Consider the following 19,250-nt stretch of genomic DNA (forward strand, 5'->3'; position numbering starts at 1 on the left):
AGACTCCTTTCTACTCAAATCCTATGAAAAGACAAGATCTTGAATTTTTGTAAGTGACAACACACGATCTTGTGCCTACCTCTTCCTAGCATAAATATTACCAATACATGACCATTTCTTGATATGCCATTTATCTCCATGGGCAACCATGAAAGCATCTAACTCCTTCACAATCTCCTCGAAAATGACTACACCTTCCTGATTCTCGACCTTCAACATCAGCATGATATTCTTTGCATGATTAATGAGATATAGATACATGAACTTTTTCAACTCCAAATTCTCTGCTTTAATGTGACAGCCACATTTTGAACATGTGAGAATCCATTCAAACAAAACCATCAATCTTTGCACATTAAAAAAACCAGTTGTATAGCTTGATATTGCAAGGGAGGCTTGGCCATTTTGATAAAAGCCCGAATGATTTGAAGGTTATTATCATTGTCCTGAATCAATCCTGCAGCATCACTATCATCTAAAGCTTCTGTCAACAATAACAGCACCTTCATCAAATTCTCTACAATTGGTAATTTGCAGAAAGTTAGAATTCCCATGATGGCTTCAACAAGCTTGCATGCTTCCATTGGTGTCTTGTCATCACAGAGAAGAAAAGATCTTCTATGCTCCATAGTTAAATCTGCTAGAATAGTTGTAGCTTTGACTTTCATATTCAAATTAGGCTTCTCTAAGAAGACAAGTAGAAAAGAAACCCCTCCAGCTTCAAAGCATCAATTACATTTTGTTGAATCAAGGCCTGTCTTCTGTTGTCATCGAGCTGCAATTGTGTGAGCATTTTGACCATTCCCAATTTGGATTCCTCCATACCTCTTAAAAGGCAATGGGCAAAGGATTTGCACCAATTAAACTAGATCATTGATCTTATGTTTCCTTCATTGTATGAGTTTCCATCATAAGAGAGCTCATTGAGAATAGTCTCAATATCCATCATCAACTCTGGATGATTGCCCCTAATTAAAATCGTAACAATTGTCAAAATAGCACCACGTTGTCGACCTAGCTGCTCCAAGATATTCTTATATTTTTTTCAGCTCTGACAAGAATTTTATAGCAGCCCTTATGAGGTCAAGGCTCAAGTCATTGAACAAACATTTAATGATCTTACTAAGCCCATTGGCTTCAACTAGTTTTTCCTTACCATGGTTATTATCTTGCACAACTGCCATTAAAACTAAAAAACAAAGTGCCTTCAATTTGTTATGATTAGGCTTCAAAGATCCCACTATTAATGGAAGTAAAGATTCAAAAATTATCCAATTTTTATCATTTATACTCTCTTTGCAGAGTTCTGACAGATCAACAAGTGCTCTTTTTTTTGCTCGGCACATAATTTTGTCTCCAACTTTATCTTTGCCTTCAAAATCCTTGCCACGTAGTTCTGCTACCTCCAGAGATTTATAGTGCAGTACAAGGCTTGGTTTGGTATAAGAATGGAATTCGGGAGAACTATACTAGTAAGGGGATCCTTTGGCTCACCTCTTACAAACTCACTCTCAATTGCTTCTATCTCAAAAGAATTATTAGTTGAGATCAAAACTGGATCGTTCATCACTTTCCCTATAAGAGGACATTTAAAATTTGAATATGGCTCATGAGTAATGAAATTCTCCCGAGATCTGCTAACTACTCTCCTCAATTCTAGGAAATGCTTGCAAGAGGTTTCTAATGCCATGTTAGCATCTGCTTGAGAAAGAAGAGCCATGACCTATTGCATATACTGGACATCCTGAAGCTCCTTTTCCCTTTCAACTTCCTCGATATCCCTCTTAAACTTATGAAGTTCAGTAGATATATAGCTCGGGCTTTGCCCAACACTTGTGGCACAATCATCCATCTTTCTCTTTAAAAGAATCATAATAACCAATGTTTTTATCCTTACAAAGCATTTTATACCATTCCAACTCTGCCATAGATGTTGCATAGACCTTGACAATATTGTCTGCATATTTCATCAACCAGGAGACTAATAAACTAGTGGAACCTAGATTTAGGACAACCACATATTGAAGTTTTGAAATAGGGGTACTAAAAGTGCGCCTACAAACATCAATCATTTTTTTGCATGTATATTCACCACTATCTTTCTCTCTGATGTCACTATTTTTTTCATTGCAGTAGCGCTATTTGGATGCATATCTGCTCACTATTTCCTTACATTGTTTGATCACTATTTTTTCTCTTATACATATATTATTGTTGCGTTTATATGGCACACACATTGTTTCTACCCTTGGCCACCTCACTGCTCTTTGTTGTCTGATGGCCATCATAATATTCTTACTGTATTTCTAGGTCTACTTTGTGTAACCAAGAGCATCGTTTCATACAATCACAGATATTGTATCTTCACCAAAAGTGTTGTACCATTATTAACAGAAAATGGTCTTTGACATTAGTGCTTGGACCCCTTAGACAAGACAGTAAATTGATGATCATTATATGGTGAATATCCTTCAAATAAAAGTTGTGAATGTATCCAAGGATAGTGAATCGCCTTGCAAACACTCTAAATACCTTTAACAAAAAGGTGAAATTATCTCTCTTTCTGCCCCTCATCATATGAGTCATGCTCTCTAATATTTATCATAGTTTTGATCTTCTTCTTCACTAAAATTAATTGCGATCATGTTGTTTTAATGTCATTAAATCTACTCATATCATTGTTGATAGCTCTTATGTAACCTCTGATGATGATGCTCCTCTAGAAAATGGTAAATGTACATCTTGTCATGTCCTATCATCTCTGAGTTTCTATAACAGTCCATCTCATTGTCTCGTCAACACTGTTATGGATTCCATTTGATGACATATTTGTTTTGTTATTTTCAACATTTACCATTGTTCTTGATCTGTGCTCACTGAACATACATATAAAAGTGTGTCAACATTTCTTCATCATTGTCCTTTAATGTTGTATTTCTTTATCACTATCCTTTAACATTGTTCCTAGATAACAGTGACTGATTTTGATGACTTCTAATTGATCTCTGCTCAAGATATCTCCAATTCCTTCTCACTATTTTTAGTGTTTTGCAACACTTGTGTTTGTCTTTGAATGAGCACCATTTAATGACTTGGCTCTTGTCCATTAATTTTGTGTTTACTATCTTAATTGCATGATTCTTGACTGTTGATGTCCTTTAATTTGTTGATCACAATTTTGCACTGGAATTCTTGTTCTTTGGTCTTTCCTTTTAGATTTTAGTATTCGTCTTTTCAACAACAATGTTCTTGTCTTATTTTATGTAATGCTTTGCTCTTAGACAAACTTGTGCCTTCCATTATCTCTTTCTTACTGCTATAATATTCACGAGACCTTATGCTCTATTGAACATCCTTTTGTCTGAGTTGTCATGAGCATCACTTTTTTTTTTTAATTCTATAGTGGTAAATATCATTTAGGACCTAATATTCACATAAAATCCCTCTAAGTCACAATACTTTCCATGGATGTCTAGATCAACCTAATCATCCTACATTTGATGTAAGGTGCCATTCTTACCCAACTACCAATTGTAAGTTCACTAGAATCATAAAGATTTGCTTTGCAAGCAATGCAGCCTAGATAGATCTTCATTTATATAATGAAAGTTAATAAAAATGGAAAACTGTTATAAGAACTCCTATACTAGAAACATTTGTGTAAAAATGTATTTCATCTACTTTGTATCATCTCTAATAGCTATCGCATTCTTTCAATGTTTTCATCAATGCCCTTGATATTGTCTTCATTTCTTAGTTTCTTTCCTTTTCTCACGACTCTTCATAATGCTGCTCCTAACTGATCTTATAATCTTCAAGATCTCTGTAATATAAAAGACCTTGCTTGTCATAGCAATGACATCTATTGAGCATCACTATCTTTTATTGATATCTCAATGTCTAAGAGATGCGTACTGTCTTAAAGCACTGTTGATATCATTGTTACATTGAATATCACTATTATCTATCACATTTTTTCATTCTGAACATCAACACCAGAATGTACCCCTTGAGACTCGGGTTCTTTAGAAGCAGAAGCATTACCATTAGCTCCAGCAACCAGCTCCATAATTAGCAACCCTTCTTCTTGCTGCTTCACAATATCATCACTCTGAAATAGGATCTCAATTGATGATTGAGCTATGGTTGGAGATTCTTGCTTTTCCACCAAGTGCATCTCAACCTCTTTAGTTATATCTTGTTGCACAGGAGTTTCAAAATTTTCAAGTCTTTTTTCACTAGAATCAACCTTACCTAACTGGCATCCATCTTCCTCAAGTGGTTTATTCATTTCCTTTGGTTTTTTTGAAGACTCTGGTTTCTCTACTTCACCATGTTCCTCAGTAGCACTTGGACGAATGGTTGGCATATCAGCGGCTACAGAATTTGAGGCCTCTTCAATCATGGCTCTCTCATCTAATTGAGCCTTGATAGAAATCTCACCAAGTGATGAAGCACATACCTGTGACAGACCATTCAATATCATTCTTCAGAAAAAGCATAACCTTAATTTACATTGAAATTAACTACAATAAAATTAGAACAAAAGTGAATATAATAGATTTGAGAGCATTTGGCATCCCCATATTTTCATAACAGAAAATGAATTGTCTTTTAACATATGAACATAACTCTCCTGTAGTAAACGATAATTGTGTGGTTTATTTTATTTAATAAGTATAATTATGGAGAGGCAAAATTGATTAAAAAATTTGGGAAAATTTTGGTAAAGGTCTTAGATGATACTCATCAATGGCAAGTTAAAGCAATGTAAATTTCTTCTTTTCCTGCAACACATATAACAGCAATGTAAACTTATCTTGAAACTTCTTCTTTTCCTGCAACACATATAACAGCAATTTTAAGTGCTTGCAAGGTATATACTTATGAATAAATATTACATCCTAATTTAAATGTATGAAAATAATTTTCATTCCTTTTAAACTTCATTCATCTCAAGGTGCAATTCACAAACTCAAGAATAGTGGCTTTTGTTCTTCAGGATACCTTTAGGGGAAGAGTATGTGAATGCCCCCTCATATCTAGAGTCCAGTTCAGAGGAGATGGCTATTTACACTGCCAAGGTTTGTTGAATCTAATTCTGAATAACATTGCTTGCTATTGTTGAATCTAATCTAATGTATATTTTAACTAGACTTGTAGCTTATATGTTTTGAAATTGCTGTTAGGCCTTGTAGTTTGTATAATTTGATTGTTGGAGAGCTTCTATAGCTAAGCAAGAAGGTTGTTGCGTGAGTTATAGCTATGCGCTCGGGTATGAAAATTGTATTTTTTTATTCTAATGTATATTTTAACTAGACTTTTAGCTTATATGTTTTGAAATTGCTTTTAGTGGCTTAATGTTGTAAGGTCTCTTGAAATAAGACCTTCAAGAGGTTGGTCAACATTTTACAAATAATCTTAGGAATAAAGTCAAAGAAAGTATTTTTAAAATATTAAAGTATTTAGCTAGGTTTAAGAAGATTTTTGTGCTTTCGACAGTTTTGCTTAGTTTGTGAAAGTTGTAGACCGAAGTTTTCATAGCCCGATTTTTGCTTCCTGCAAAGAATGATCATGTTAGATAATATAAGTAAAGAACAAAATAGGGAGACAATCGCTATATTGTGTTCTAACTTGAAAAGAAAAGGTGATGGAAAATGTTATTGTCCTCGAAATATTTGTAAGGGCTTAAATTGTAGAAGACTACTAATCAAAATAGTTAAGAGACATTGTAGGGAGAATGGTCACATTGAAGGGGGGCATGACTATCATCCACTGGTAAGTCGTTCATTATATCATTTTAACAATTTATATACATATGAAATCACTTGATGATGAGTTGATGATCATGGTTTATTTATGTTAATCAATTTTATATAGGTTGATCTTCCCAGGGAAGTACATGATATGAACCACAACAATCTGAAGAATATGGTTTTTAAGTGGAGGAACATGGAGGTGCAAATATCCAAGGTGAAGATAATGATTCCATGGAAGATGATGATCATACGCCAGAAAACACAATTGAAGAGGATGGTATAAATACATTGATCCATGACACATTTAGTCCAAGTGTATCTGATCATGATGACGATGATAGCCTCGATGTACCTCTACTTCAGAAGGCATACGAGCCCCTATACAAAGACTCCCAAACAACTCTTCTCTCTGTTGTATTGTTATTGTTGAACTTGAAGGTTATGAATGGTTTGTCCAACATAACAATGTCACGTATGTTAAGCTATGTCATATATGTCTTTATAGTTAACAAACGGTGAATAATGTACCACTAATATTGTTTATATAAACAACTTATATTTTTTTCTATAGATTGATAGGCAAGTTTCTGTTACCATCATCAAATATTCTACCTCGCTCATATCGAGAATTAACTATTGTTATGAAAGATATTAGAATGGAGTATGAAGCAATACATGCTTGTCCCAATGATCATATTATATATTATAAAGAACATGAATTTGCAACACAATGCCCTGTATGTCATACGAGTAGATATCGAATAGATCAACTAACAAAAAAGGTGCCTCAAAAATTTCTTCGTTACATCCCCATTATTCCACGGATGCGACAATTATTTAGGTGTAGTAGCTTGGCTCAATTTATGGATTATCATGCACGCAATAGAAGTCGAGATGAGATTATTCGAATCCCTACGGATGGTTCAGCATTTATGCACATAGAGGAAAAGTGGCAAGACTTCAAAGAAGAACCTCGTAATCTCAGGCTTTCATTGGTAGCAGATGGTGTCGATCCATTTGGAGAGATGAGATCTGTTTACTCAATGTGGCCTATTTTTGTTATCAACAATAACATTCCTTCGTGGATGTCAATAAAGAAGGAGCACGTTATGTTGGCAATGATGGTTCTAGGTATCTTATCATTTGATAGTTAAATTTACATGTACTTACAAATCTTGTAGTAAAACGGTCACAATAATTATATAATGTTACTATTCATTCAAGTAGGTAAATATCAAGTTAAAGATATGAATGTATATATTGAGCCTCTTATCGACGAGTTGGTGGAGTTATGGAATGGTGTCACTATGTATGACGTGTCTAGACCAATAGGACAAAGACAATTTCAATTCCATGCAATACTTGCATGGAAAATACATGATGCCCCAGGGCTAACACATTTTTGTGGTATGCTATAGTGAATTCAAGTTGCGCACGATAATTCTAATTATAAAAATCAACATATTTAATAATCCAATTATATCATTATCTTGTAGGTCTTCAAACAAAGGGAAATTTTGCATGTCTAGATTGTGGTCAAAAGATGAAATATTGTCATTCAAAAAGTTTAGGAAAGCAGGTGTTTGATGAGTGTAGACACTTCCTCCACAGGAATCATAAGTATCGGAGTACGAAAAAACATCTTTTCAATGGGAAAGAAGAGACTACATCAAAGCCATGAAGAATGACACCTCGCCTATGGAAGTTGGAATATAATAGAATTAATTATCGAGGTAATTTCGTTCCACCTAATGGTTTATGTTTGTAATTTATATATTTCTATTATGATTTTTGTTTACTAATTGTGTAAATGATGATCATGAAGGTCGTCAAGGCAGTACTGACAACCTTCCAAAGGGACTAAAAAGCTATCCCAGACAATTTAGTAGGTTGCCCTACTACAAGCACTTACAAATTGTGCATTTGTTTGATACTATGCATATTGGAAAGAATATAACAGAGACATTGTGAAAAATATTGGATGAAAGGCGTGACAAAGAAAAAATTGTCAAAATTTGTAATGACATTCATGAATCCAATCATGCATTGAAGAATTTCATTCACTCAAATAGCAACAGAGATCATATTAATATAAGTTCCCTTCCTTGGTTATTAACAGAGCAGCAAAGTGATGCCATAAAAGAAGTCATACGAAAAATTTGATTTGCCACAGGATTTGCTGCGAACATAAACAATCTCATATCAAAAAAAAATGAATTTGGGCCAGGGCTCAAAATGCATGATTGGCATACTTTCATCAAGGTAAGTTATGTTCTTCTATATTTACAATATATTCATAAACTATGTGTATTATTCGTTATGTTATGTTAGAAAACAATGAAATGATTGGTTTATAATTACTGCAGTACGTGCTTCCTCTATCTCTCCCAAAGACCTTCAACAATAACATCAAACAAGTGATATACGATCTTGGAAAATACATGAGGTAAGCAATAATATCTGTTCAATTTGTTGTATATATTAATTATATTCGTGATTTGTTTTTCTTGCTATGTAATCTATTGTATATTATTTTGTAAAGTCTCGTATCTATATATTTTTTGTGACTCGAATCTCTTAATGTAGGTGGTTTTCATCTAAATAAATCCATAAAGAAGATATAAACTATTGGAAGAGAAGAATTCCTCATTTACTGTGTCAAATGCAAAAGTGTCTACCTCCAACTTTTTTCAATGCACAGGAACACTACCTCATACACCTAGTTGAGGAGATTGAATTGTGTGGATCTGTGCACAATAGGTCAATGCGGATGGTTGAGAGGCACTTGAAATCTTTGAAGGTTTGGTTTGACAAAGAGCACATCTTGAGGGTTCTATGGTAGAGGGATATATGGTATACTAGACTATGGTGTACATTACTGAATATCTTCCTAAGTTTGCATCAAATATCCATTTAGATCGCATTTGGGATCTCGACCCTTTTAAAAAATTAGAAGGGGAGTACTTGATGGGGAAAGGTACATTGAAGAAAGTGAGAGGTAATAAATTATAAGATGTTATTGTAATAAATTATTTCTTAATTTGCAAAGTAAATCGGTTGTAAGTTGTCTTTTTTTTTTTTGTGCAGGTGCTCGAGAGTGGGATGCACTATGTTTGTATATTGCAAACAATCTTGATTGCATGACGATATGGATTTAATGATGTCAACATTCTAGTTGGACATTAACATGGGAAGGTGTATCTTCATTGGTTAAAGAAGCTCATCGTAATGGAGATTCCAATGTTACGCAAAGGGAAATAGATTTAGCACGTGGTTTGAGAGATTTCCAGGTACGTACAAATTTATTAATCACTCGTATGTTTATCAACTCATGATACAATAATTTTGACATGTTTCACTTATTATTGCAGGTTAAATACCACAAGGCTATGCTCTGTAATGTCAAAAAATTTGCGTCAAAGTGTTGGATGACACGAAGAAAACTTGTGATTCAGGAATAACTGCAGTCTTTCAAGTGACTAATATTTCATCTAGAAATGACTTACATCCTCGAGAGTCTAAAAATTGATACTGTGGCATTTTGGATGATATACTTGAGTGTGACTTTAGTTCCTTCAAATTAGTACTCTTCATTGTCAAATGGTACAGGCTATGACTTAATCCAAATGATCCTGATAGAACTATTATTGAACATGATAATGAATTTACAATGGTTAATACAAGGTCATTTGAGCCAGTTGGGGATGAGCCCTATGTTCTTCCAAGCCAATGTGAGTAGGTATTTTACTTAGAGGTTCCACATAAATCGGTTTGGTCATTAGTTGTTAGACATGAACCGAGAGGAAGGCCAATAAAGTATGATGCGATGGAAGAAGAAGATACTGAAGAAGTAGAAGATGATGTAGATGGTGATCACGATCGATAGTTATTGGATGATGTTCCTGACACAAATTTTCATGAAGAAGAAGAAGATGATGATGACGATGATGTTGCTACTGATGATGATGATGAAGATGATGTTGATGTTGATGATGATGATGTTGATGATGACAATGATGATGACGACAATGATGATGACAACGACGACGATGATGGTGAGGATGATGATGATGATGATGATGATGGTGATGAGGAGGAGGAGGAGGATGATGATGATGATGACGACGACGAGGATGATGATGATGAAATTTAGAGGTATGTCATCAATCCTTAATCTATTTAATATTCATTTCTTGATATAAATATATTTTTCTTATATATATGGTTACATAGTTTATTCATTATCTATTTAAAAGCTACAAGTTTCAACTACAAATAGAATACTGCTAATCTAAATTAATTAAATAAAACTATTTAAAACACATATTGATGTGTGAATGTATTGAGCCTTATTAGGTCAAAAGCATTTGTAAGTGTTTAGTTTAGAAAAGGGAATTCATTAAATATTTATAAAAGGGAGTTGTACCTAGAATAAAATTCATAGGGAAAACATAATATAAGTGCTCTCACAACACCAACCAAGCATCTTCATAAGATCCCTCTCCTTGATCCAAGCCAACTCCATAACCTATCAGAGTGCATAGAAAATCCTTATGCCACCTTAGGTTCTACATATTTGGAATAATCCCATGAATGTCCCTCAATCCATCCAATGGATTCATCCAAGCAATCTAATCAACAAACTATCAAATGCTCACAATGCCTCAATAGGCACCAAACTTGACTTCACCTTAACTAGGTGTTTCCTCCACCTCTCCACACATCAAAAAACTTCAAATAGCATGTCCCCAAGGTGACTAAGCCCTCAACTCATCAGCTGATACAAAAACCCAGTTTTAGCCCTTCACTAGGCCTACTTCCCTAGTAGGCTTATAATGTGAGCCTGATTTAAGTGATATATTGTGTACCTTTTAATATTTTTAATTTTTATGTGATGCTAATGATGGATGTGATTATGCTCACGATAATTGAATTACATTTGCAGGAAACTGAACCCCTTTCAGGAGCATCCTACACAGTCTCATGGATCGACAGGTATAAGTCAATACTCCTTATAGACAGTCTATTTAATACACTTATCAATAGTAAGATTGATGTCTTCTAAGATCTCTCCCATTTGTAGGTACCAGCAAATAGGTATTTTTCAGAAGTGTCTTCCTCAAGTGAGGGAAATATAGGAATAGAAGAGGAAAGTGAGACATGTAGTTTATCTAGAACAGGGAGATTAACTAGAGGTCAAAAGACTAGAAGGAAATTCAATAAATGCATGAAATTTTTCCTTGCTCAAGGGGGGTCATGTTCTTATGATGATGAGATGGAAGGCGACATCAAGGTGTCCTTGAGGTACCAACATCTACAGAAACATTGGGTACCCAAGGAACTTCCTCCAATAAACACTGATTTTTGTGTTAATGAGAGGATATATCGCATAGCACCATCATCATTACATGGTTTGGGCCTATTTTCTATGGATGGCATAAAGGTGTCTTACAACAAAGTTTCTGAATTGATGGAGTATATTGGACCATGTTACGATTACAAAAGTTGGATGCATATTGTTCAATATAAAAAAAGTATGCGTAGGTATGCCCTCTCGACAAATTATATACAACAGCAAGACAATAATCAAAGTAAAAGTGTGGCTATATACATTGATGGAAGGCCAAAAGCAACAGGGAATATTGCAAGTTTTATAAATAGTACACGACCTGGGTCAACTATAAAGCAACCCAATTGCATATTTGAGGTGCACGAGGGAAATTGTGTATTCATCTGTGTGATAAAATCAATACGTGTAGGGGAAGAGCTTCTTATTGATTACAATTTGAACCACACAGATACAAACGAGGCTACTATCATGGGGGTGGTACATACTATTAAACCAACTTCTAATCAATGACTCCAACATGCCATTTAGTCAATAAATTTTTGGCTAACATTTTAATACTTGATCTTTGACACAGGGGCACAATATGGAGCAACCACTCGGAGGGGATGCTAGCGATGTTCCCGACTCATCTACACACAAGCAGGTAAAACTCATTGTAATTCTGCAAACTAGACAGAAGCAAAATGTTATTTTTTTAATGTTGTTTTCTTCATTTTTTTGGAGTAATTTTGATAATACTAATACTATTGTTGTCACAGAGGGCAAGTGGTCGGAGGGAGGGAAAGGAACTTGCAGTCCCTGATCAGTAGCCCCCCCTTGAGGAGGACCCTTTTTATATTGATTTAGCAGACACCAATGACCCGATCGGTTTGACTAAAAAGTTGCTAAAGAAGATTGGCAGAGAAATTTTACGTTTGGCAACCATAAAGCCTACTACTCAGGAAATAAGAGAAAGGGGATCTGAATTGATGCACACCTCTGAAACCTTAAAAGTAAGTATTAATGAAATTTTTAATTGTAACAAGAGTTCAATAATGGTTTTTATGTTATGCTCTTTTATGGCATTAATTAAAATATGGATGCAATGTCTTTACAGAGTTTTTTGTGTGATTTTGAGCCCCATTCCCATGATCAGGGTGTTGCAAGTGGTTCAAGTAGATCGCATGTTCCATTCCCCACTTCTTTTTTCCACTGAATATATATAGGAATAATCATAATCATTGACAATACATGCTCGAACAATCCTTTTTTTTAATGCTCTAACAATCTTGTCCATGCTAGTCCACATGTTCTATATTTATGCATGCTCTAACAATTTTATTCTTCAGCTTCACACCAATTGAATACTATGATGACGCCGCCTCCATCCAATACAACCACAAATCTCTTTTCGACTACTGAGTCAGCAACACACAGCTTATAGGCATCGACTGTTGCACCATCTGCTAGTACACAAATCCCTCTTTTTCTCTCTTATGATAGCAACAAACAATTTTTTTTTTACAACTTTTTAACATCAATTATCATTTGTTCTTTTATACTTCGTGACAAAGACTTATGAAACTTTTTGCAATAGGAGTTGTAGCATCATTTCCTAGATGTTCCTATGTTCCTAGTATGGGAATGGTGAAGGATGTCATATTGATCGTCAGCGACAATGAAGGCATTCCATTAAAAGTAGCCAAAGTTCCAGGTACTTTAAAGTTATTATTATTCTATATTGATATAATAGTAATTTACTTTTTGATCACTCTTCATTGACTAATGATCCCATGATTTTTTGTAGGGAATCATGTTTTTTGGAGAAAACTTGGTGATGAGTGTTTGCGAATATTCAAGCCCACCCTGCATACCTGGTGGAACATCATATCCTAACTAAAACCCCAAACCACTATTTTGATTTCATATCATTGCTATAATAGTTTTCCTTTTCATCCATTTCTTGAACTATATTAAAGGTAGCTTCACTTCATTTATGAGTCTAACATGTTTTTTTTTACTTAAAAGGTGGAATAACCAACACAAATCGTTGAAGGATGATCTTATAGAGAGCATGACCCAACTCTTTGGACCTCGTGCATTCGAGAGAAACAAGCTCTTTGAAAAAGTTAGTTTATGTTTGAATTATATTAGGGACCAGTACAGAAAAAATTTACGGGATAACCCCAGGTACGAGCGTCCACCCTATGTTCCTAAGGCTAAGTGGCAAGCTCTGATTTTGGATGGAAAGTATAAAGCTGACAAGAAAAATAATATTACACCAGTGGAGAGTACAGCAAGGTATGTGATACTGTTGAGAATCTAATTGTGTACTAATTAACCTCTATATTTATACTATCTAACATATTTCAAACTTTTCATAGATTGCCTGACACATCAAAGGCAACAAAGGCAAGACTAGAAAAGCATGGGACACACAAGCTCAGCTCTGGTGGTTTTTTGAAACTTCAAGCAAGAGTTGTAAGTATTAGTAAATGAAAAATTGTATCATTTTTTTTATATAATGTGATGGGAAATGCTAGGATAGACTAGCTTGTCTATGCTCCTAATCCTCAACTTGGATCTCAGTGTTCCTCCACACCAATATATGATGCAAAGTAACACGCTTTGGAAGCACTGGTGTAAGATAAAACTCCTAGGCTTAGTTTTCCACTTCCACCAAGAGATTTCTCTTATCTCCTAGTATCCTATGCTTCTATAGGATCTCCTAATAGGATTAGATCATTAACTAAATCCTATTCACTCTTTACTACAAGAGTCACACCTTGAAAACTCCACCTTGGATGATCCACACCTTAATTTTGGTTCTCTTTCTCACTTTCACTTAGATGGATCTAAGTGCAAAATCCACTAAAACATCAAAAATTTCAAACTTCATTGTGGGGACCTTCTTCACATTGAATTCATTCATATTCCATCCCATTTTACTGATTTGGGAAGGTTCTTGGCTCTTAGGTTTATCATATTCAAGATTTCATCCAAACCCTTAACACATAACATGAAAAAGTCTTCAAAATGACTATAGAACATGTCTCAACCACTGTATCAACACATTTTAGGCTTCAAGTATGACTTTTCCTTCAAAAATTGAAATATCACTTCAAAAATAGAGTTTTCCAGCCACTTCATTAACTCAAACTTTTTACAATATGCAACCAATGCTTAGATATTCAAGACATCACTCCATTAGGTGTCTTCTCCACCATTCTAAGGCCTATTTGGTCAAAAATAACATCCCACAATCAAAGGAATCCAAGGCTATCCATGTTGCATGGAATATTTGCAATAAGTGCAAAATGTTGTTATGACAACATTCTTACAACACTTGGCAACTTTGATAGATACCTTAATCCTATATTATAGGCTTCTTATCCTCACATATTTTGAGGATACAAGATCATTCATGATCATCATATTTATTTAATAACCATTAACCATTCTTAGGCCTAAGACATATTAATGACTCAATCTCCCTAACTCCTAACATTAAGAATTTAAATAACAACTAACAAAGGCTATTTGTGTGACCTTAGTCTTAGTGACTAATTCACCTAGCCAAAATAAAACAAGACCTTCTAAGGTCCTCAACCAAATTACACTAACTTCTTGACTTGGCTAGAGTCAAGTACAAGCCAAAATTGACTAACTAGTAGAGGTTAGCCTAGGTGCTCCTGCACCAAGCACCAACAAACTCCTAGCACCTTGGAACAACTAAGCAATTCAAGTTATCACCCCAATCCTCTATTCTCTACAAGAAAATTCAAGGCTTGATTCACCTTCAAACAAGGAACTAATATGCTATTACAACGTCTGCTCCTTTAATTCATGGACCCAACTCATCACATAAGGTTGCATACTAGTTACTTCTCCCTTGTACCATTCAAGGCCTCATACACCCAACCTTGACACCAAGTTTTTTGAACAACTCCAATCCTCTAAGATAAATGGAAACCAAAACAAACATCAACACAACCATAAACAAATCAGGTCTAAGGCAAACTTGTTGTTACCAGTGACAGGGCAGATTGCAGCACTTGACCTTTATTCTACACACCCAACCAAGAGTGAAATTGGATCCTCTAGGACTCCCAAAGACCAAAGACAGTTTAGAACAACTCCAACATGACCAAAATAAGGTGTAACAAGGGTTGGAAACCCTACTAACTATTTACCATTTCCTTTTGATATTTTAACTACCCTCCATTGGTTGATGAAACAATGCAAGTAAAATTCATCATACCATGCAAAAATGCAGGGCTCAGAGTTCAAGAGATGCCTCACAGAAGAGGATAAGAGAATTGGCTTTCAACAAGGCTATAGAGTCATGGTTCAATGGCTATGAGCTGAAATCAGTGTGGAAGGTTCTAATAATGATGCATCTGAGCCACAGGTAAATAAGCTAAATGAAATTTATTTCAAATTGAATACTTTACCAATTAGTCTATTTGATGTTAAGTTCCAATATAAAGTGAGTATATCTATTTTAAGCAAGTAATGATAACAATGTGTAGGATGTTGGAATGCAACCTGACAATCCTTCTACACAATCTGTGGACGCTGAAGGTTCGCATGATGTGCATCCTAGTGGTGGAGGTATACATTTGTTATTAAATTTTTTATATGTAATTGTAATTGGTGTTTGGATTAACGTAACATTTTGTATAGCAACTATAAATGATTGAGGGGTTGATGTTCATGACTGTGTTGACGTTGAGTCCAAACAAAATGATGTGGTCAGATTAGGTAAAGAGTGCCACGGTTATGTTATTTAAAATAATTAAATACTTGTAACAATTATAATAAATTATTTTTAATTTAACTCTTTTATTTGTTATTGCAGAGGACCCCCCTTTGCAATAGCATAGGAATTTGAGATCATCAAGAACAGAGAAGAGAACAACTAATGAGGGGGGAATTGATGATGACGCTGATGCTCCTCTTTGAGCTTACATAGAAAAAAGAATAGAAAGAAAAAAAAGAAATGATTGTCATCTACATACCTTAATTGATAATGACTGAATTTTATGTCTCAATGAATTTAATTATGTGCTAATGAATGTTCATGAATTATGTGTTAATGTAGAATATTGATGAATGTTGCATATTAATGAATCTAATGTGTTAATGAATGTTATCATGTGATATGTTTGTTTTTTATCATGTGATATTGATTGAATGTTACATTTTATTAATGGTTGAAAGAATGAATGAATGTTAGATGTTAACGAGGAATGTAGAGTGGTGTTAGGGGGAGGGGGGTGGGGCCAAATGAGCTTCCACCTTCACGTGGTTGGTCCTGTTTAGTAGAGAATATTAAACTATTCTCGAAACAAAGTGAAGCTCAATAAGATACTAAATATTTCTCTATTTTGTCCTATGTTTAGACCTATAACACTGTGTCTTGCTAAGGCCCCTTTCAAGTGGAAGGACACGAGCATCTTTTACAGTGGAGAATGTAACCAGGAGCACCAAATTAAGACCCGCACATGTCAGATATAATACATTCAAATAGGCTACTATGCTTGTAACCCTATTTTTTGGCGAGAGCTTCACTTTAGAAGAAAATAATGGATCTCCTAAGATTGACTTGCACAACCAACCCCTTAGCTCTGCTTCCGTGTGGCAAAGATTTTAGGGTTTCCTCCCTCAACTTGTTGAGCGAGCATCAATTAAGTCCATGTGATAGTTTAGAGTCTACACAATGGCTTATGTCTAGCTTAATAGATCGACTCAATCTATTTCATACCTACCTTTGACTTTCCTTCAAATGTTGGCTAGAATAGTTATAATTTTGTGAAAGTTGCTTTGAAAATAAGTTCGGTGTAGAATTGAAAATACTTTTTTTCACAAGACACAGAAGCTGTGAAAGGCCAGTTTAAACTGTTGAACTTCAACATATCAATATTGAATTATTACAAATGAATAATTAGTTTAAATATGACACAAATCAGTTCATGACATTCTATGTCCCATCACCAATATTTGTTTGGAATCTTGGATTCATAACCCGTATGTCCATTATTTGCCTCAGTTTGTGGGTGCATAAAAGTGACATCTCCAGTCATAGATCTAATCCCTAAACATGTAAAACTAAATTTCACAGATCCAATCTCTAATCTCTAAACTTTTAAAATTTAATAAAATTCATATTCTAACTTGTTTATTATTTGACAGGTTGTTCCTGGAATCATGATTGTAACTTAGTTTCATCAAAATGATCCTTATGAACTTACATTTCATGAACAATTAACTCTAGATGAAACTTTAAGTTTATTTATCACATTTCAACATTCTCACCAAAATCTAAACTACATTATCTCATGATTGTTGCAGAGTACCACTGCTCACATGTGAAATAGGCATCTAGATTACTGAACCCTTCTTAAAATTAGTTTCATTGAATTAATATATGTTATGCTATTACTGGGTGTGTAATTTGAGCATGAGAATAATGTCATATCTATCTACGTGTTTTTCCTAACAAACTTTTGAAATATAATTTCTATAAGTTTTTAAAATTAGAGTAGATGAATTATTCTATAGGAAAAGGTGTTGCATTTAGGCATTTATTGATAGGTATGGACATGAACAATTTTCTATTTCTAGTAGATTATAATAATGATAGTATTGGAATTTTTTTCCATGTTTAATTTTTCTCGTGATTCTTGAACTTTCAGGTTGTTGCTTCACAAGATTGGCCTAAACTTATAAAGGATGCAGGTTTGTTCTATGTATGCTCAAGCACATCGAAAAGAATTGACTCAAGAGATAGAAAGATCATGTGAGAGGCACTGTATCTGGGGGCATGATGAAGTATGTGTTATCTTGCTTATCCATCCCTTGAAGGTTTTGACACAGCCTAAACATTTATTCTATATATAAATTGATTATAACATCTCAATATGTAATAACAGATAATATAAATATTTCCAAACTTCTAAGGTGTATAAAATGTTAAATTAGTAACAAATAATTGTTTAGAGTAGGTTACTATGTGTTAGTCTTTTGTGTTGTTTAAAATACTTCTATAGTATTGAATAAATGATGTGTGGGAGGAAGAGTAGAGGGAAGACAAATATGAGTCTTTTAACCATATGAATTACAATTATAGAAGACATTACAGTCTCCTTTCTTCTTGAGCATAGGAATAAAAAGTAAAACAACATGTAATAGGTTTCCTTATCCTACTAAGGACTTCCCCTGACCTGCCTAACCTTCCCACCAAGTTTCACACTCTCCTTCATTAACCTTCTTGCTTTGCATTCTAACAACTAAGACTTGATATAGGTTAAAATGTTCTTTCTACTCCCTATGCTGTTACACACTTCAAGAGGGAGATCTAATAGAACTGAAGATGTTTTTGAAACATTTTTTACACCTGCTCATCCCATTCACCCGATTTGATAATTTTTTTGGAAACTAGGCTATTAGAATAGGCCTAATTAGCCCTCCATTGGATTTGTAGGGATTTTTACCTTTTACTCAAAGATTCAGTACCTCTAAAAAAAGAACACTTTCTTAGATTGATCCCCTCTAAAAGATTTTTGGGGTCTCAGGCACCCAAAAGGCTGTACAATGTACTTGGCCAAAAGTGAGGGTTTTGAGGGTTTTGTTAACTCTCCAAACTCTTGGGCTTTTTCTTAGGCTTCCACCTCTTAGAAAGCCTCCTTCTTCAGTACTTGGGATGTTCTCCTATCCCTTTTTACTCCCTCAAAAGGGCAGGTCATGACTTTTTACCAGTCACCTGTTGTAGCACATTTTTTGCTACTGCTGCAACCTAGCCGGGTATAGTCACACTTGCCTAGGGCTTTGTTAAGAAACTATTTGCATGTCTCTTCAAGGGCCCTGCACTGGTAACAATATAAATTGGGGTTTGTACCTTCAATATCCACGTTCCCATGGAAAACCCATGGTGAATAAGAAAGTTACAGCCCCATTTTCCACAAAACTCTCCAAAACTGGCAGAATACTAATACACAGAGTTGTATATACAAAATATGACACACCAAATGTAAAATAAAACTAAAATAACTTCCACATACAAAACATAAACACTAACAAGCAAAGAAAACCTTCAAAGTTTCCACAAAACACTTTTATATTCACAAAATCGGAGTCATAACAGTGATTGCTGCACTTCT

The 19,250-nt window shown here is 34.6% G+C and overlaps 1 pseudogene; it reads right to left on the minus strand.

Moving 5' to 3' along the window:
• Nucleotides 1–341: 341 nt before the first annotated feature.
• On the minus strand, nucleotides 342–1,852 carry LOC149556047 (U-box domain-containing protein 24-like; annotated as a pseudogene).
• Nucleotides 1,853–19,250: the final 17,398 nt, after the last annotated feature.

Source organism: Cupressus sempervirens, chromosome 5, assembly GCF_028749045.1.
Source record: "Cupressus sempervirens isolate cs-2001-9-10 chromosome 5, ASM2874904v1, whole genome shotgun sequence".
NCBI classification, from domain to species: domain Eukaryota; kingdom Viridiplantae; phylum Streptophyta; class Pinopsida; order Cupressales; family Cupressaceae; genus Cupressus; species Cupressus sempervirens.